This window comes from Carcharhinus amblyrhynchos, chromosome 7 (assembly GCF_965287045.1).
Source record: "Carcharhinus amblyrhynchos chromosome 7, sCarAmb.v2.hapA, whole genome shotgun sequence".
Lineage (NCBI taxonomy): Eukaryota > Metazoa > Chordata > Chondrichthyes > Carcharhiniformes > Carcharhinidae > Carcharhinus > Carcharhinus amblyrhynchos.
In genome coordinates this window covers 57,847,226-57,868,950 of record NC_137330.1, presented here as the reverse complement: position 1 = coordinate 57,868,950, position 21,725 = coordinate 57,847,226, and the positions used below count along the sequence as shown (strand labels likewise).

At 41.3% G+C, this 21,725-nt stretch overlaps 1 protein-coding gene and 1 non-coding gene across 2 annotated transcripts in view; one reads left to right on the top strand and one right to left on the bottom strand.

Moving 5' to 3' along the window:
• LOC145344971 (chloride intracellular channel protein 5-like) overlaps window positions 1–21,725 on the top strand; it is a 115,664-nt gene that overhangs the window by 7,789 nt on the left and 86,150 nt on the right. The gene's annotated exons all lie outside the window — the stretch shown is intronic.
• On the bottom strand, window positions 20,422–20,620 carry LOC145345781 (U2 spliceosomal RNA). Its single transcript, XR_013887165.1, has one exon. It is a non-coding gene; the product is annotated as a U2 spliceosomal RNA (small nuclear RNA).

Here is a 21,725-nt window from a genome sequence, read left to right as displayed (position 1 = left end):
GCTACAGTGTGGAAATAGGCTGTTTGGCCCAAATTGTCTATGCAATCCTTTTTTTAACCGCTAAGCTAGTCCCAATTGCCCACATTGGGCCCATTTCCCTCTATACCCATCTTACCCAGGTAATTGTCTAAATGCTTTTCAAAACACAAAATTGTACCCATCTCTACTACTATTTCTGGCAGCCCATTCCAGACACTTACTACCCTGTATGTCGAAAAAATTGCCCCTCTGGACCCTTTTGTATCTCTGCCCTTTCACCTTAAACTATGCCCTCAATTTTAGCCTCCCTTACCTTTGGGAAAAGATATTGACTATCTAGCTGATCTATGCTCCTCATTATTTTATAGATCTCTATAAGATCATCCCTAAGCCTCCTACGCTCCAGGGAAGCAAGTCCCAGTCTATCCAGCCTCTCCTTATAATTCAAACTATCAAGTCCCGCTAACATCCTTGTAAATCTTTTTTGCACTCTTTCTAGTTTAATAATATCCTTTTCAAAATGCAAACAGCTAAATGCTATACATGGAGCTGCTAGATAATGCACCTAAAAGATCATATGGGCAAAGAACTGGTGCTTTCTGCTCTATCTGATTTTCCCTTAGAGGTAGTTTTCTTTAGGCAGTAAGACTAATATGAAAGATTGTGAAAAGTGTTGGAATCAAACTTATGTCAATCTATTCTTTAAGCTCTAACTGTTAAAATGTATTGAATCTCTTTAGACATATAAATCTAATTAAAAGGTACAGCTGCTACACTAGGAAATGTTTAGGTAGGTTGAGGCACCTAATCCGAGACCTAACCAACAACATCTTACATTTCTGTAGGGCAGCTCCCATACAAGAAGACATTTTATATTCCTTTCCAGCAAGAAGACAATGGATAGCAAGGAGTGTGAAGGTGTGGTCAAAGTATTTGAGCACAAGCTTGTGCTAATACTTTTTAATGTTTGTTGCACTGAAATTTTGAATCTTCGCTAGAAACTGGATTTTTGTATGCATTTATTTGTTTTGGAAAGCTGATAGTCTCCCAACACTCCACTTTAAAAGATTTCAGTGATAAAGTCAACAGGAATTTACATTAAAAATGCCCCAAGATGTGAAGGCATAAGGGAAATGGATCAAAGAAGAGCTTAGGATAAAAGCTTGGCAAAGTGGGTAGGATTAAGAGGAAATCTGCTTAAGAAGTAGAGAGTTGCAGATAAGATGGACACAGACTTCAGAGGTGAAAGTGTGCTCAAGGGTCTTGGAGAAAGAAAGGAAACTGGAGATGTGGTGATAGTAGTTAATGAAGACATGGGTAATGCGGGTAATCTTTTCAGAAGGTTTAAAGGCATTGATTTTGGGCAAGACAAGTACCATGGAAGCACCAAGTAGAAACATGCTGTACATTATTTCTCCATTTGTTATTTCACTCTTTAGATGCTCATTATTCAATTTGCAGAACACCAGTTTTATAGCTGCATCATATTTCCTGAAGGCAAAAATTCTGCAAGTGGGAAGAGAGGCCTTTCCTTTACCTGTTTGTCTTCATGGAGCTCTTTCTTTCTACCATTTAGACATTTTCTTTCCATTTTCTATGAAATTAATAATGCAATCTTGAAAAGCTTGCCTTGATGTGGAGCCTCACCTGGCAGGAGTGCATATCAGGGACTACTTTGCTATCATTAAAATGAATGGATAGAAGATCCTGAGGGATAAATGCCTGACTGTGGTATGTTCCCAATGGGTGTCAGTCTGCACTAGAAGTGCAGTTTAATAAATATTATCCTTGAATGCCTTATTTATAACATGTGTCATAAGTCAGAGAAGAGTGATAACGCAAATGGAATAGAGAATTGCATAGAACGATTTGTGTGCAGCAAGCAGAGAGATTGTTATAAGAGTTGAAGAGACATTGGGGGATAATTTTTAACTTTGAACAAAGAACAAAGAACAACCCAGCATGGGAAACAGGCCCTTCGGCCCAACGAGCCCACGCCGCCGCATCACCCTACACCTATTCTACCCTGCATATCTACGAATGGAACCCCTAACTTAGCCAGATTCAGGGGAGAATAGTGTCAATTTGGTAAAACCAATCAGCCTAAGAGCACATCTTTGGGGTGTGGGAGGAAACTGGAGCGTCCGGAGGAAACCCACGCAACCACAGGGAGAATGCGCAAACTCCCACAGACACAGGCCCAAATCCATGTATCTGCACAGCTAGCAGTGCTAGTCACCGAGCTGTTGCGGCGCCCGTCTACCGGTCCAGGATCAAGCACACACACCGACACGAAGTACTAGGCAACTCCCGGAACTTCCAAGAGCAGCCCACGCACGACCCACCGTGTGCATGCCCCTCGTTTGACACGAGGTGGACCTCCACCTGCGGAATAAAAAGACAAAAACGTTAATCTTACATGCCTGCTTTTCCGATGTAACTTTGCCAGCTGGACAGTAGCTCAGGGAAATTGATCACCTGACAATTGTAAAAGATTGGTTAATTGAAATTAATGGGATCAGTATAGTGTATTTTCCACAGTAGACAGGCAAACTGCCCCACAAAACTAACCAAAGATGGCAATGTTGGAAATTACTCTATTTTTGGTTGGCAAACAAGGGTTTGTATTATAAAAATGCAATGTTGTAATTATAAAACAGAACATCCTCTGAATCGCCATGACCACAATGAAAGAGCCATTGTATAAGGCTGGAAGTGTTGACAGCAGACAAATAGCAATACCTTTTGGGTGACCTGTTTCTGTCTGTTAGTTTAACAGAACTGTTTACTGATTCTCCTCTTTGTTCCGGTGTGATTCCACAGTCCTCTTTTCTCAGGCACCAGAGGACTGCTGACACACACATTTGCTACATCCATGATAGGAAACAATGAAGGGGGAAAACTAAGGTGCAAATTAACACCAAAACAGAGAAGAGTAATGATTTGTAGTAGGCCATGATTTTCCTCTAAAATAGACCCATGTGAATTTCACTTTTCTGTGTTCTAAGCTGTAAACTTAACCAGCAATCAGCCACACACACTGGCAGGGTTGGTTAGTTTGCACTTTGAACAGTGCTGGAAACTGCCCACAAAACTCGCCATTAGATCAGAATTTGAGAAAAAATGGGTATCAAAGTTCAGTTTGAGATTGCAAACTCAACTTTGTTCGCAAACTGCAGAAAAAAATTAAGACTGGCATGGATTTTGATCCTGCGTTTGGACTTGTGCTGATACAGTGAAATACACACTCTGAGCATGTTATTACCATCAGAACATGAATTTTATTGCCCATAAATTGCCTGTTTACCTTGAAATGTGACTATTATAATGGTGCATTTATTACGGGCTATAAGAATATACCCACCCATCCAAATACTCTTTCAAAGATACTGAGATTGTTTAATTGCGAAAGGACTTGCCCTTCATTTAACCTGTCAACTATACATTACTTTGGTATCCTCATTAAGATATAATTTACAAGATGACTTTTTTAATGGCATAACTGGTAATTGCAAAATGCTACATGGCACACCATCCCTGGTAAGGATAATATCTTGGAGGCCTTTGAGTAATGATGTTCTTCAACAGCACCCCGTTTCCTTTCTCACTTCAGTAAAACCTCTGTACAATACATGGTAAGTTTCCAATCTCTAATAGCCAAAATATTTCATCACCAAGATAGTGAAACATTCCAGTTAGCTAATTATTGCATCGACCAAAACTGGGTTTGAACCGCCTGCCTATCCATGCCAAGGTTTGTGTAGGGCAAAGGAAGGAAGTGCAAGGTTTGCATTTATAGATAGTGCTTTATTGTTTTACTCAAACACCTCAATAAATACATTTCAGATATGGTTCATTAGTTTGAAATGCATCACTGTTTGTATAGACAGAAGTTTTAAAAAATTCAATACGGCAACGACTAATCCGGTATGCAATGGTTAACAATTTATTTTGCTGAGGGAATAGTATGTATTTCTCAGCAGTGTAGTGTTCACTTTAATTAATTACATAGAGATACTTGCTGAGTTTATACAGATTGGTTAGGATTATTCCCAAAGGGTGAAGATACATTTCACAAGGTGAATGTGGATTATAGTTTGTAAAACTGTGAGTACCAATACATGTAATGGTCAGTATTCATTGACTATATTGTTTAAGACTTTTGATTTTGCCCTAAGCCAGGCTAGCTATATAAAAACATTGACTTCTGTCAACTAGAGATTGCATTCTTGAATGTTCTCCTTAAATTTCCCTGCTGGCCCACCCCTCTCTGCTGCATTAAAACCCACTTCTTTAACCTGCCCTTCTTAATATTTTCTTTGGCACAAAACTCATTTCTAATTACGTTTATATGAAGCATTTTATCTATGTTTAAATACATTTTTTGAGGGCCTAGTACCAATCCAGTTTCTAAAATGTGAAAGTGTTTCTGTAAAACCCTGCTGTTAAATGTTATGAAGTAGTGTTTCAGATCTGCATACAACAAAATATTTATATTTTGGGAATAAAGTCTAACTAATCCAATGGAACTGTTGGCCTAAATTTTCCAATCAATGTTATTTTAACATTATATTGCGGCATTCAATTTAAATGTGTTAACAACAAAAGCCTATATTTATTTTGTGTCTTTGACATGAGACATCCCAAGGTATTTCACTGGGGACTGAGACTGAGTCACATGAGGAAAAAGAAGGCGAAATGGCCAAAAGCTTTGTCAAAGAGGTAAATTTAAAGGAGGAAGTTGAGATAGAGAGGTGTAGGAAAGAAAGCCCGGATGAACAGAGTGATTTAGGGATTCAAATAAAACAATTGCTGAAGGCTAGTGGGCAGGTTCAAAAATGTAATTTAAAAGGCTAATGGAATGCTGGCCTTTATCTCGAGGGGCTGGAATACAATGAGTGGAGGTTATGTTACAGTACTGGCTCTCCAACACTTGGATAGTCTCTTATTTCTTGGCAACCAGTACTAGTTGTTTTCTTGAGTATAGAAGAATAAGGAGAGGACTAATTGAGATGTTTAAGATGATTAATGAGGAGAGAGAGAGAAATTACTTCCCCTCTTGGAATAGTCCTGGGCAAAGATGTCATAATAAAATTAGAGTTGGCTGTTCAAGTGTGATGTCAGAAATAGTTTCTCCCTGGAAGTGGTAATGGAAATCTGTAACTCTTTCCCTCAAAATGTTCAGGCTAGGTCAGTTGAATATTGCAAAATTGAGATTTATTTGTGTTAGGCAGGGTTATGGAATGGATACAAGTTGATGTAATTAAACAGAAGAATAACCATGATCTATCTGAATGATTTAACAAGCTCATGATGCTGAATGACCTACTCACATTCTTGTGATCCTATGGCAATCAGCCACATTCAATTAGCAGCACACACTAAGTACGAGCTGTCAACACTCTCACTTGAAGGAAGTACTAGCAAAGATGCTGATGTTACCAGTGATGCTATGTTGAGAAGAGGGCAAATGAACTTTTAGGTGTTCATAAAAAAGCGCTTCTCTTCTGATGAACACCTTTATGGCAAAGTTAATTTTTAAAATTATTATTTTATCAGCATTGCTGGTAAGGACAGCATTTGTTGTCCATCTCTAATTGCCCTTGTCCTGAGTATTTTTATTGGCCATCTCAGAAAGTGATTTGTGGATTTGGAGCCACATATATGCCAGACCAGGTAAGGATAGCAGATCGCCTTTTGTTAAGAGCATTAGTGAAGCTTCTGAGTTTTTGTGATGATCAGTGTCAGTTTCATGACTGCCATTAATAGGACTTTCAATTTCAGATTTTATTAGCTGAATTCAAATTCCACCTTCTGCCATGGTGGGATTTGAACCCATGCCTCCAGAGGATTAGCCTGGGACTTTAGATTACTAGGTTAATGACATCACCACAATGGCATGTCCCCATGCACATGATGGTTGAACACATTATGGATGGTATGGGGATTCCCAAAACCTGTAGAAATATGTAGTATTTCTGTTAAGACAACAGCAAATGTTAGGGTGTTCCAAATCCCAGAAGAGAAATTTGGAATGACTGCCCTCAGCTGTATTTTGCAATTTTCTATAATGTGAGGAATGATGGGTGTCCCAAATGTTTTTGTGATTTTAAAATAAATGTTTATTAAATAATAAAACAAACCACAAGAAAGTCAATGAGGGTGGCACAGTGGTTAGCACTGTTGCCCCTTAGCTTGAGTTCCTGGCTTGGGTCACTGTCTGTGTGGCATTTGCACATTCTTCCTGTGTCTGCGTGGGTTTCCTCCTGGTGTTCTGGTTTCCTCCCAGAATCTAAAGATGTGCGGGTTAGGTGGATTGGTCATGCTAAATTGCCCCTTAGCGTCAGAGGGACTAGCTAGGGGAAATGCATGGGGTTATGGGGATAGGATCTGGGTGGGATTGTGGTTGGTGTAGCCTTGATGGGCCGAATGGCCTCCTTCTGCACTGTAGGACTCTATGATAAATATATTTACATGCATTAATTTCAATGCACAGTCTCTTTAAATTTATCTAGTTCCAATCTTAAATCCTTCTATTTTCCTTATCTTCATGTATTGTTCCCAAAACAATATCCGTCAGTTTTAAAACTGTAAGCCAAGTCCAGCAGTAGTTACCATACTTGGCACCTATACCTTTTGGAGCTGCTTCTGACTTAGGAAAGAGGGAGTTGATTTCTCAAATAGGCTTCCTCCAGGCACAGCTTGTTGGAAATGGATACATCTTGCTACTGTGGTCTTACAACAACTCCCTTGCATAGGCTAAACTTCCTTTTTGATGCTGCTTTTCCTTTTTGACCTTCCCCTATCTGAACTAACATTCTCAGAAATCATTTTTAATTTTATTATGTGAAGTCACCTTTTTTAGAATGCAAATATGAAATTCACCTCCATCTTTTTTTGAACTTTTACCATCTTTACTTTAATTTTTGACACTCTCCTATTGCTACCAGCTTGCCTGAAGTAAGCATCTATTTATATTTTTGCTAGGTGAATCATTATCTCAAAAACCTTAGTTCCATCAACCCAACCCACTTCCTTTGACTCCAATTTCCATTTTAAAATTGTTTGCTCTTCTTTAAGCATGCAACCACCATCATCCAGAAGAAACCCACGTAGACACGGGGAGAATGTGCCAACACCACACAGACATGTATTTATCATTGAATCCTACAGTGTAGAAGGAGGCCATTTGGCTCATCAAGTCTGCGCCAATGACAATCCCACCCAGGCCCTATTTCCATAACCCCATGCATTTACCCAGCTAGTCCCCCTGATACTAAGGGGTAATTTAGCATGGCCAATCCATCTAACCTGCACATCTTTGGACAGTGGGAGGAAACTGGAGCACCTAGAGGAAACCCACGCAGACATGGAGAGAATGTGCAAACTTCACAGACAGCAATCCAATGTATTAGATTTCTTATTTTTCATTTTATCACAGTTACTTATGGACGATGCATTGCAGTTTTTGTAATGGCACATGAGTGAGTTATAACAGTGAGTTATAGGCCATGGGGATGGTTGGAATAACATTCTATTTATTTCACCTCATTTTGCTACATTATTATGGCATCCAATCATAGCTGACTTCAACAAAGTTGGGGAATCATTTGAAAACATGACAGGAGAACTGCTAAAACATTCTGTGTGTTTATTGCATCATGAGACATACTCTTACACTTGTGGGGCATGATTTTTCTATCCTGCCATGCTGGTCAGGTAGCATAGCGGGATGGGAAATTTCAGTGGAAGGCTAAAAATGGGAATTGTGTCAGTCCTGTCATGATCTTCCCAGGCCAGCTTTTCTGATGTAATCAGCCTCATACCTGAGAAGGGTGCAAAACTGATTTAAATATTTATGACTTAATTTAAATCCAATTAGTGAGACTGAGACACAATTGTCTGGGCTCTCTTAATTCTCTGACTTCACAGGTGGAGATCCTCACTTGTATATTATGTTTGACCTTTTGATGCTTCATATAAGCATGAAGAAATCAAAGTAGATGATATTAGGAGGACTGTACGTAAGAAAGATCTTGTAGGAAAAGAGGCAGGAAGAGACATTGAGGAATGTGAAGATGAAAAAGTGTGGGTGATGTGCAAGTAAATCGAATGAGAGCAACAGATTTAGAGCACTGGACAAAGTTAGAGATGTGAATATACAAATTAGAAGCAGGAGCGCTTCACTTAAAGCTGCTCTGCCATTAAATAGGATCATTACTAATTTGATTTTAACTTCCACTCCATATTCCCATCTACCTTCAATAAGCTTTCACCCCTTTTTTTTTACTCTACCTTAAAAATATTCAAAGACTCTGTTGCCTCTGCCTATTGAGGGAAAGGGTTCCAAAGACTCTGCCCTCTGAGAGAAAAATGTTTCCCTCATTTTTCTTAAATGTACAAAATATGAAAGATTGTAGCTTTGAAGAAGAACGTTTAGAATTGAAGGCTGTGAGCCATTGTAATTCAGCATGAACAGAATTTGGTATAGAGGGGGTGCAGACATCAGTGTTTTGGATAAACTGATGTATAGAGAAAGTGGGAGTCAACCACATTATTCCAGTTTGAAAGTGGTAATTTATACTTTTAAACATGTGTTTGTGATAAAGCTTTACATAAAAATGTAATTTGGTATCTCTCTAAGCTTCCAATTTCAAGTGTGGCACAGTGAAATAGGAATCTGTCAGACATGGGCAGCAACCTGTTCTTTGATCTCCAAGCTTTTGAAATGGAAGAGGCAAAGGTCAAACTATTCAAATTCAAACTCATTTCTATAATTATAGAATAGAAACATCTTTCATTTATTTTGTTTAATCTTTACTTAGCCAGGTAAGTCAACGGTGAACCAATTCTCATTTACAATAATGACCTGGCCAAGAAGCTAAAGCCGCAGCAACATTAATTACATAACAATACAATTCATTTAAACACTGAAAACAAAATACAAATTAGCAGTGAAAGTGAATTGATAGTTTAGCAAGTACAAGTATCCGTTGACACAGCCATAACCTTTCAACAAATGGCATCCACTGTAATGAAAGTTAGTTAGCTACAACTTTAGTTATTCAACAAATGGCCAAAGAAGATTTGGTTTAATCTGGAAACTAGATGTGCTTTTCTTTGCTTGAGATACTGTCCCCCTCTCCTTCAAATCTGCTGTCATTCTACTCTCATCAAAAAAAACACCCAACCCATTGTCCACACAAACTAGCATCCAATCTCCCTTTTCTCCCGTGTCCTTTTCACCTTCAAATCTGTGCTTCACTTTACCAGGCATCATATTGAAATCCCTTCAAGAACATTTATGCCCCTGCTACAGTATCAAAAATGATGAACAAAAATAGAGAAAGTAAACTAAGCAGAATTGAGAGATTGTTCAACTGTGTACAGGTAAACTCAGTCTCTTATAAACCTGTGCAAATCCAGATGCTAGTTGCACCGCCAGTAGCTTTTTTTCCCCAAAACTATATTCTTTATAACTAATGCCAAATTATTTCTTACTAGGATTGCTAAATTACAAACCAAGTTACATCTTAATTTAGAAAAATGTTATCTAACAACTGAAAAATATATTGCAATTAATCCTATTAACTTTGTTTAGAAATAAAATGGCTGTACAGAGTTGCTGGGTTGTGTAGGAATGATGACAAAGGACTGCAGCTTAAATGGTTCACTATAAGATCATAAGCTGTTGCATGCCATGACTCTAGCCACATTGGTAAGAATTCGCACACGACCAAAACTTCACTTCCAGTGTATAGCTGAAGGCAACGTGCACATTTTACAATGGCAAACTCTGGATTCTCTGAGCCACTTTGTAGATGCTCCTCCAAACCAAGTAAATGTTGAAAGTCTCATGCCAGGTCTAACTTCTTCACTGATAGTGAAGACTGATGCTGCCTCATTTCCATCCAAATAAGAAATAACTCATTTATCTTATCTATGTAGCTGGAGATAGCAGAGCCAAAGTGTGTTCTCGAAAATGTACAAAATGATGGTCTTAGAACTCTTTTTCTACACAAGTTCATATTTTTAGTGAAAAGTCTGGGACATCTCGTATTGGAATGCAAAATCAGAAACGTGGTACTATGGAGTGTTTTTATCCAATAAATGGTTTAAGCATTGATCATAACTATTTTCCTTCAAGCTCACATTATAGCACTGATAAAGAGAAATGTTAACATAATGGAGACAGCCAGCAGCAGATGTGCACATAACACAATGGTGAATGTTGCAATGTTAACAGAGGCAATTCTGTTTGTGTTTGATTTGATTTATTATTGTCATGTGTATTAGTATACAGTGAGAAGTAGTGTTTCTTACACGCTACACAGTCAAAGCATATTGTTCATGGAGAAGGAAACGAGAGTGAGCAGAATGTAGTATTACAGTCATAGCTAGGATGTAGAAAAAGATCAACTTAGTGCAAGATAAGTCCATTCAAAAGTCTGATGGCAGCAGGGAAGAAGCTGTTCTTGAGTTGGTTGGTACATGTCCTCCAGAGTTTTGTATCATTTTCCTGATGGAAGAAGGCGGAAGAGAGCATATCCGGAGTGCGTGAACCTTAATTATGCTGGCAGCCTTGCCGAGGCAGCGGGAACTGTAGACAGAGTCAATGGATAAAAATCAAATTAAATTTAGAAAAACACATTTAACCTTGGCAACATCAACAGACACGGGGCCACTTTCTATATAAACTAATGTCACCTAATTCTATTCTCTCTTACTTCAGTTTCTGGTCAGTTATAACCACCAGAATGTGGATAGTGGGAAATGCAGTCATATTAATGTCAAGGGAAATGTTCAATTCTCTCTTGTTGGAGAATGTTGATTCCTGGCACGATTGTTGTACAGGTTTGTGATGGAATACATCTCACTTGCCAGGATGAGAGTGCCTCCAACAACACAAGACGTTGGACACAACCCTGAACAATGCAGCTTAATTGATAAACATCTATTCAGCACCTTAATCATTTGATGTCCCCCCCCCCTCCACTTCACTGACACACAGTGACAGCAACGTGCTATATACAAGATGCACTGCAGCAGCTTACCAAGGCTATTTCAATAGTACCTTCCAATCCTGTGCCTTAGGGTATTTAGCCTCCATGTTATGCTTTTTTTGCTCTCTGTCTCCCTTCTAAAGGCATCCTTTGGATGCTCCCTGTAGACTGCTAATATTGACAGGGGAGGAAGGTAAAGGGGAAATGGGGTGAACGTGAGGACATCTTTTACTTATTATTAGAGGGAGGGGTGGATACAATGGATGGGTACTTGATTCAAAGAGAAGGAGATAGAGGAGTAGTGGTATGCAAATAGAGGGGTAGGAAAACGTGAGATCATGGGAAGAGTGCTGAATTACGGTTTGGATGGATGTTGTAGTAAAAAGGTAATAGATAATTATTGGTTTGTCACATCATTCCAAACTATCCAATAGCTATTAAGTTGCATTCTGAGAATAAGAAATGGTTCTGAATGGTCCTAGGTGATTTACGAGACGGAATTTCTTTACTCAAAGGGTGGTCAATCTTTAAAATTCTCTACCCCAAAGGGCTGTGGAGGCTCAGTCATTAACTATATTAAACAGATTGATTTCTAGATATTAAAGTTGCCAAGAGAAATGGGGATAGTGTGAGCGGAAAATTATATTGAAGAAGATGATCAGCCATGATCTAATTAAATGATAGAGTAGGCTTGATAGGCCAAATGGTCGACACTTGCTCCTGTTTTCCTAAATAAAGTGCCTCCCAAATTGAAAGTAATAAGAAAGTCGGAGAGAGCCAAGGAAAAAGGAGAAAGCAACACAATAACTGTTAAAAGGATCATGTTTTCCAACTAATATAGCATTTAATCTAGCTGTAAGAGTGACACTGAGTTCTTGTAATACTTTCTGTCAGATTGTGTTGATTGCTCTCCCATTGTGAAATGTATCCTCTGACTCAACGTCAGCAACGCCAATTAAATCTGTTTGCAGTTTATAGAAAGTGTGAACAGCAGAAGGCTCAATGATTGTAAACGTTGACTTGATTCTGTTGTATTTTTCCTACAAAGTGAAATGAAAAATGTGATTTTAGATTCATCGCTTATTTTAGTTCATACAATACAGCTGTCAATAACGCAAGCATTTCTGGTCAGACAAAACAATCAAAAGCTTTTTTGTACTTATGGCTGGAAGGCTACTGCACTATTATTACATGTATTGTAATATTTCTCAGCTCCAGAGAAGTATTTTCTGTAAAAGCAACAAGATATTATACAAGGCGAATCAATTTTTGATGTTTTATTTGTGAAATTGCATCACTGGAACCTGAACTGTAGTGTAAAGGTAGATAACATGAGCTGAGGTAAATATTAATATTCACAATTTTACTGACATCTGATGCATTAAAGTTTAATCTGACTTTGACAAATGGAAATGACAGCAGTTCACTGTAAAATAATTTGCAGTTTCATTGTCAAAAACAAGCCATTCTGTAATAAAAATTGTCCCTGCATTTCCCATCACTGCATTGTCGTTGTTAGTGGATAAGTTATGTATGGTGAATTAAACTTGTTGTATCAGTCATTTTTAGTTTCCTGCCAAAACCCTTACAATGTAAAATGCTACAGTAAGCGCTTATCTCTTTTGTCCAGACTATTCCCACATTTGACACCTGAGATTAACAAAGATACAAGCAGCTATGTTATGAACAGAACAAAACAAGAAAACAGTACGAGAGAAACGTCGTGATCAGTAGCATTACTGGAAATTATTGTCTCTCCTTGGGTAGCCGCAGACACTGTGAAGAGAAGCAAACAACCTAGAGAAATTATTGTCCCAGTTGTCCATGATAATTGAACTCTTGCCCCTTTGTTCCAAGACACTGACCAAAAGTTTATTTTTTTTTTAGTGTCACAAATAGACTAACTTTAACACTGCAATGAAGTTACTGTGAAAATCCCCTAGTCGCCAGTGCCTGTTCGGGTACACTGAGGGAGAATTCAACATTTAGGCCCTTCCATTTAGATGATGTGTAAATATCCTTGTAGCATCCATGCCAGTAGAATTGATGATTAAAGGTCCATCAAAAGAACCTTGTGTTGCTCAAATCGGGCTATTAAAATGTCATCTTCAATCCTTAACCTACCCCTCTTGCACATCTACTTACTACCTCTTAGCCCTAAACCTGAGGTGGGAAGAGAATGGTGGTGAGGACTTGTGGATGGTAGTAAGGCAAAATCCTGGCTTTCCCAGAGGTCTTGGTGAACCTTGTTGCCAGACTTAAGTTATATTTTAGCAAGTTTCCTGGCAGCAATTGAACAGTGATTAGCAGCTTGACCATTGGGCTGGAATGGGCTGAAGATAAAAATCCGACGTCATGGTGGGGCTGGAGAGCAGAGCTGAAAATTTGAGGATGGGGAACTGTGGGCAGCAGACATGAGTGTCAGACATTGGTCCTGGTGTATGGGAGTCTTGCACCAAGATGTGGGTGATGAGCAATCATGGGGGAGTAAGAATTTGCTTGGTGTGCTGGTGGGGAGGGGGAGGATGGCTTTGGTCCTTCTCACTTTCCTCGGCTTGGTAAAGCCAACCTGCAGGTTTTTTTTTTAAAAAAGTACACTTAAAATGGAGGCACGAGTCTCCTCCAAGATATTTTAATGATCACAGGTTAGTTAGTCACCTCCATGACATAGAACATAGAACATTACAGCGCAGAACAGGCCCTTCGGCCCACGATGTTGCGCTGACCAGTTAAAAAACAATGACCCACTAACCTAAACCAATCCCTTTTCGTCCATAAACCTATCCACGGATCTCTTAAACGCCCCCAAACTAGGCGCATTTACAACTGCAGCAGGCAGGGCATTCCAATCCCTCACCACCCTCTGGGTAAAGAACCTACCCCTGACATCCGTCCTATAACTACCACCCCTTAATTTAAAGCTATGCTCCCTCGTGCTAGCTTTCTCCATCCGAGGAAAAAGGCTATCACTGTCCACCCTATCCAAACCTCTAATCATCTTATATGTTTCAATAAGATCCCCTCTTAGCCGCCTTCTTTCTAACGAAAACAACCCCAAATCCCTCAGTCTCTCCTCATAGGACCTCCCCTCCATACCAGGCAACATCCTGGTAAACCTCCTCTGCACCCTCTCCAAAGCCTCCACATCCTTCCTATAATGTGGGGACCAGAACTGCACACAATACTCCAAGTGCGGACGCACCAGAGTTTTGTACAGTTGCAACATGACGCTGCAGCTCCTAAATTCAATCCTCCTACCAATAAACGCCAAGACACCGTATGCCTTCCTAACAACCCTATCTACTTGATTCCCAACTTTCAGGGATCTATGAACACATACACCTAGATCCCTCTGTTCATCCACACTATTCAGAATCCTACTGTTAGCCGTATACTCTACACATCCATTATTCCTGCCAAAGTGAATTACCTCACACTTTTCCGCATTAAACTCCATCCTCCACCTCTCAGCCCAGCTCTGCAACTTGACCAAGTCTCCCTGTAGACTAAGACACCCTTTCCTCACTATCTACCGCACCTCCGTCTTTGGCATCATCAGCAAATTTACTAATCCACCCAGCTATACCCTCATCCAGATCATTTATAAAAATTACAAACAGCAGTGGCCCCAAAACAGATCCCTGAGGCACACCACTCGTAACTGAACTTCATGTCGAATACTTACCATCAACCACCACCCTCTGTCTCCTATCCGCCAGCCAATTCCTAATCCAATTTCCTAAATCACCCTCAATCCCATACATCTGCAATTTCTGCAGAAGGCTTCCATGGTGAACCTTATCAAACGCCTTACTAAAGTCCATATATACCACGTCAACTGCCTTACCCCCATCCACCTCTTTGGTCACTTTCTCAAAAAACTCAATAAGGTTAGTAAGGCACGACCTACCCTCCACAAAACCATGCTGACTACCTCTAATCATTTCATTACTCTCCAAATAACTATAAATCCTATCCCTAATAATTTTTTCTAAAACCTTGCCCACAACAGAAGTAAGACTCACTGGTCTATAATTCCTGGGGAAGTCTCTGTTCCCCTTCTTAAACAATGGGACAACATTCGCTAACCTCCAATCTTCTTGGCACTATACCAGTGACTAACGACGACCTGAAGATCAGAGCCAGAGGCTCTGCAATCTCCTCCCTTGCCTCCCAGAGAATCCTAGGGTAAATCCCGTCCGGCCCAGGGGACTTATCTATTTTTAAACCCTCAAGAATAACTAGCACATCCTCCTTATCAACTGCAATACTGTCCAGTTTACAACCCTGTAACCCAGTGTTCTCCACAGCTACATTTATGTCCCCCTGCGTGAACACCGAAGAGAAATATTGGTTCAATGCCTCTCCAATCTCTTCCGGTTCCACACATAAATTCCCATTGCTGTCTCTAACTGGCCCTTATCTTGCCCTAACCAACCTTTTGTTCTTAACATATCTATAGAACGCCTTAGGATTCTCCTTAATCCTATCAGCCAAAGTCTTCTCATGTCCTCTTTTAGCCCTTCTTAACTCTCTCTTTAACTCCCTCCTAGCCAATCTAAAGCTTTCTAGTGCACTACCTGAGCCCTCAAGTCTCATCCGGACATAAGCCTCCTTTTTCTTTTTAACCAGCGAATCAACTTTCCTAGTGCACCACGGTTCCCTAGCTCGACCAATTCCTCCTTGCCTGAAAGGACATACATATCAAGGACTCGCAGTAGCTGCTCCTTGGAAAAAACTCCACATTTCGGATGTTCCGAGACCCTGTAGTCTCCTAGTCCAACCTATGCTTCCTAATTCTCTCCTAATAGCTTCATAATTACCCTTCCCCCAGCTAAAACTACTGACCCGAGGTTCCTGCCTATCCCTTTCCATCACTAAGGTGAATGTAACCGAATTGTGGTCACTATCACCAAAATGCACACCAACTTCCAAGTCTAGCACCTGGTCTGGCTCATTTCCCAGCACCAAATCCAATATAGCTGCACCTCTAGTTGGCCTGTCAACATACTGAGTCAAGAAACCCTGCACGCTTTGCACAAAAACTGACCCCTCTAATGAGCTAGAGCTATAGCAATTCCAATCAATATTAGTAAAGTTAAAGTCCCCCATAACAATTACCCTATTACTTTCACACCTATCCAGGATCGTCTCCGCAATCCTTTCCTCAACCTCTCTAGAACTTTTAGGAGGTCTATAAAAGACTCCCAACAGGGTGACCTCTCCTCTCCTATTTCTAACCTCAGCCCATACTATCTCAACAGACAAGTCCTCATCAAACTTCCTCTCTGACACCGTGATACAATCCTTGACTAATAATGCTACCCTTCCCCCCCTTCTACCTCCTTCTCTACTCCTACTAAAGCATTTGAACCCCGGAACCTGCAACATGCATTCCTGACCCTGCTCTATCCATGTCTCTGAAATGGCCACAACATCAAAGTCCCAGGTACTGATCCACGCTGCAAGTTCATCCACTTTATTGCGAATACTCCTCGCATTAAAGTATACACATTTCAAACCCTGCACCACTTCACCCCCATGATGCCGTGTATTGCAGTCCCCATCTGTGTCCCCCTCACTTACACCCCTACTACTCAGGGCCCCACCCCCCCTCTGAATCAGTTTAAACCCCCCTGCACAGCCTTAGCAAATTTTCCCCCCAAGATTAAAGCCAGAGGTGGACAGATCAAGTTCAGTTTGGCTATTTGATTTTACTTTCACCCCAACTTTCAGAGGGCTGGCAGGGTGGGTAAATTTCTACACCCTCCATATAGCCAGATTCCACATAATGCATTGACAGCACACACCTCCAGCACTTGCAATAGCTACACTATCTCTCAGCTGTTAGACTGCATGCTGAAAATCCAATCTTGATGAGCTGCAATTTCTTACAGTTAAATGTCGAGAACAAATATATTCCACTCCCAGCATAAAATCTGTACCTGCTCCACTGATTCCAGCCCTACCCAATGTCTCACTTGGAACCAAGCTGTTCAGAACCTTGTGTCCATGATAAAGGCTGCTTCCATCTATCTCCTTCCAGCCATGCCTCAGCCCACCTGCTGCTGCAGCTTTTGCCTGTTCTTTTTGCTTTCCCAGCTGGCTTCCATCTTGTGTGCTTTCAATACTTTAGTTCATTCAATGCTCTGCTGTCATTAGTCTACCGAGTGTACCTAGTCATGCAAAGAACAAAGAAAATTACAGCACAAGAACGGGCCCTTTGACCTTCCAAGCCTGCACCAACCATGCTGCCCGACTGAACTAAAACCCCCTACCCTTCCAAGGACCATATGCCTCCATTCCCATCCCAGTCATGTATTTGTCAAGATGCCCCTTAAAATTCACTATTGTAACCGCTTCTACTATCTTCCCCGGCAACGGGTTCCAGGCACCCACTACTTTTTGTGTATTTAAATAAAATCTGCCTTATACATCTCCCTTAAACCTTGCCCCTCGCACCTTAAACCTGTACCTCCCCAGTAATTGACTTTTCCACCCTGGGAAAAAGCTTTGGACTATCCACTCTGTCCATGTCTCTCATAATCCTGTAGACTTCTATCAGGTCACCCCTCAACCTCTGTCATTCTAGTGAGAACAAACCAAATTTCTCCAACCTCTCCTCATAGCTAATAACCTCCATCAGGCAACATCCTAGTAAATCTTTTCTGTACCCTCTCCAAAGCCTGCAGATCCTTCTAGTAGTGTGGCGACCAGAATTGAACGCTATATTCCAAGTGTGGCCTAACTAAGGTTCTATAAAGCTGCAACAATTTTAAAACTCAGTGCCCCAGCCAGTGAAGGCAAGCATGCTGTATGCCTTCTTGATTCCCTTCTCCACCTGCATTGCCACTTTCAATGACCCATGTACCTTTACACCCAGATCCCTTTGCCTATCAACATTCCCAAGGGTTCTGCCATTTAATGTATATTCCCTGTCTGTGTTCGACCTTCCGAAATGCATTACCTCACATTTGTCCAGATTAGACTCCATCTGGCATCTCTCCACCTAAGTCTCCAACCGATCTGTATCCTTTGACAGTCCTCATCGTTATCCGCAAATCCGCCAACCTTCGAGTTGTCCGCAAACTTACCAATCAAACCAGTTACATTTTCCTGCAAATCATTATATATATCAAACAGCAAAGGTCCCAGTACTGATCCCTGAGGAATACCACTTGTCACAGCCCTCCATTCAGAAATGCACACTCCCATTGCTACCTTCCGTCTTCTATGCGCGAGCCAGTTCTTGCCAGCTCACCTCTAATCCCATGCGACTTCACTTTCTGCACCAATCTGCCATGAGGGACCTTGACAAAAGCCTTACTGAAGTCCACATAAGCAACATCCACTGCCCTATCCTCATCAATTATCTTCATCACTTCCTGTGCTCTCGATATCTCCCATTATCCTCGGTTTCCAAAACTTGGCATACTTATCCTTCATCCTTACAGGAATGTGCCGGTCCTGAAGCCCTATCCACTTGAAAGCCACCCACATGTTAGATGGTGATTTGCCCTCAAACATCTGTCCCAATCTACATTCTTCAGTTCCTGCCTAATATTGTTGTAATTAGCCTTCCCCCAATTTAGCAACTTAACTTGAGGATAACACTTGCCTTTATCCATCAGTATCTTTAAAGCTTCCTGAATTATGGTCACTGTTCCCGAACTGCTCCCCTACTGAAACATCGACCACCTGGCCGGGCTCATTCCCAGTACCAAATCCAGTATGTCCCCTTCCCTAGTTGGACTATCTACATACTGTTTCAAGAAGCCCTCCTGGATGTTCCTTACAAACGCTGCCCCATTCACACTCTTAGCACTAAGTGAGTCCCAGTCAATTTAGGGGAAGTTAAAATCTCCTACCAGAACAACTCTATCACTTTTACACCTTGCCAAAATCTGCCTACATAACTGTTCCTCTATCTCCCACTGGCTGTTGGGTGGCCTGTAGTAAACTCCCAACATTGTGACTGCACTCTTCCTATTCCTGAGCTCTACAAATATTGCCTTGAGCCATCCAAGGTGTCCTCCTGCAGTACAGCTGTGATATTCTCCTTAACCAGGAGTGCAACTCCCCCACCTTTTTTACATCCCCCTCTATCTCACCTGAAACACCTGTATCCAGGAATGTTAAGCTGCCAATCCTGTCCCCTTAACCAAATCTCTGCTATAACAACAACAACTTAGTCCCAAGTTCTAAGTTCATCTGCCTTACCTGTTACACTTCTCGCATTGAAATAAATGCACTTCTGTCCACCAGACCCTCTTTGATTAGCAATCCCACTCTGCCTGCTGTTTCTCTGAATCTACTCTCTGGTTCCAGTTCAGCTAATTCACCTTTGCTTTGGTTCCCACCCCATTGCCAAACTAGTTTAAATTCCCTCTTGTGACACAAGCAAATCTCCCGGCCAAAATATTTATGCCTTCCAGTTTAGTCCTTCTTGTACAGGCTCCATCTCCCCTGGAAGAGACCCCAGTGGTCCAGATATCTGAAATCCTCCCTCCTACACCAGCTTAGCCATGTGTTGAGCTGCACTATCTTCCTATTCCTAGCCTCGCTAGCATATGGCACAGAGGGGTCCTGCTTTTTAACTTTCTACCTAACTCTCTAAATTGCTGCTGCAGGACTTTGTCAGTCTTCCTACCTATGTTATTAGTACCAATGTGTAGCATGACCCCTGGCTGTTCACCCTCTTCAGAATGCTTTCTGCCTATTCAGAGACATCCTGGACCCACACAGGAAGGCAACATACCATCCTGGAGTCTCTTTCATGTCCACGGAAGACCTATCTGCACCCCTAACGATACAGTCCCCTACAACTATTGCTTTAGTCCTCTTTGCCCCTCGCTGCTTAACAACAGAGCTAGCCATGGTGCCATTGCTTTAGCTGCTGCTGCTGTTTCCCCTGATAGGCCATTTCCCCCACCAGTATCCAAAATGGTATACTTGTTAGAGAGAGGAATGACCACAGGGGATTCCTGCACTGACTGCCTGCCCTTTCTAGCAGTCACCCACCTATCTAACTGCACCTTGGGTATGACCATGTCTCTCATGCTCCTAGCTATGACGCTTTCTGCCACCTTTGTGCTGCTAAGTGCATCCAACTGCTGCTCCAACCTATCCATGCGGTCTGTAAGGAGCTGCAATTGGGTGCACTTCCTGCAGACGCAGTTGTCCGAGATGCTGGAACTGTCATGGATCTCCTATGTCTCACACGTGCAGCACTTAACCCCACTGACCGACATTTCAAACACCAATTAAATTGTTTGAGAAAATTTATAAAACTCTTACCTTCACTTCTGCCTTCTCACAGTGGCCTTTGTTTTTGTTTTTATTCCAATTCAATCCAATCCAGTCCAATTCAGAGTCTCAACAAGTTGAGACATTTCCGATCCAAGCTGACAAGACAGGGCTCTCACCTCCTGTCTTGAGTTTGATCTACATGATCCAAGCTGATTGGAGTAGGCATAGCTCCCCCTCCAAGGCTTGATCTCGTTTGCATCTTAGCCAAAAGGCCTAGATGCTGCTTTTAAAAATTGCTTCAAATGAAGCTGAAATGTAACCTAATGACTTCAACCAAGCACAGCATGTTGATACTACACTTGATCTTAGCCAAAAGGCCAAGAAGTTCACAGAGGCCTTTTTTTTATTTTCAAAAATATACTTTATTCATAAAAATCTCAATTAAAACATTGTAAACCTACGTGTCTATAAATTACGAACAGTGCAGAATAAAAAACATTTTTACGGTCCTATACAAATTACAGTCATTACATTTCAAAAGTTAAAACTATATACATGCCTCAAAATGTACTGTGTGCCGTTATTTCTCAGATTGGCACACAGTTACGCAGGCTGAGGGTATTCTGCAGTTCCTGGGCCCTCGGTCTGCCTCCGTTAAAAGGCCTTACAGTGTGGCCTTTCCTCATTGTGCCTTTGCAGTGGCCTTTTATTTATTTTTTCCAAAAATATACTTTATTCATAAAAATTTCAATTAATCTATTGCAAATGTACAGGGCTTTGAATAGCAAACAATGTGGAATCAAAACATTTTTACAGATCTGTACAAATTACAGTGACTACATTTCAATACTTAAAAACTATATCCATGCCTCAATATTTACAGATTTGTGCTAATTACAATGATTACATTTCAATACTTAAAGCAATATACATGCCTCAATAAATTACTGTGTGCCGTTAGTGCTCAGATTGACACACAGCTACGCAGGTCGAGGGTATTCTGCAGTTCCTGGGCCCTCGGTCTGCCTCCATTAAAAGGCCTTACAGTGTGGCCTTTCCCCATTGTGCCTTTGCGGCGGCTGCCCCAAGCTTCAGCGCGTCCCTCAGCACGTAGTCCTGGACCTTGGAATGTGCCAGTCTGCAACACTCGGTCGAGGACAGTTCTTTCAGCTGGAAGATCAGCAAGTTTCGGGCGGACCAAAGTGTGTCCTTCACCGAGTTGATGTCCTTCCAGCAGCAGTTGATATTTGTCTCGGTGTGCGTTCCCGGAAACAGCCCGTAGAGCACAGAGACCTGCGTCACCGAGCTTCTCGGGACGAACCTCGACAAATACCACTGCATCTCACTCCAGACCTTCTTTGCAAAGGCACATTCCACAAGGAGGTGTGCGACCGTCTCGTCAGCCCCGCAGCCGCTTCGAGGGCAGCGTGCGGTGCTGTTGAGACCTCGGGCGAGCATAAAGGATCTGACGGGGAGTGCCCTTCTCACCACCAG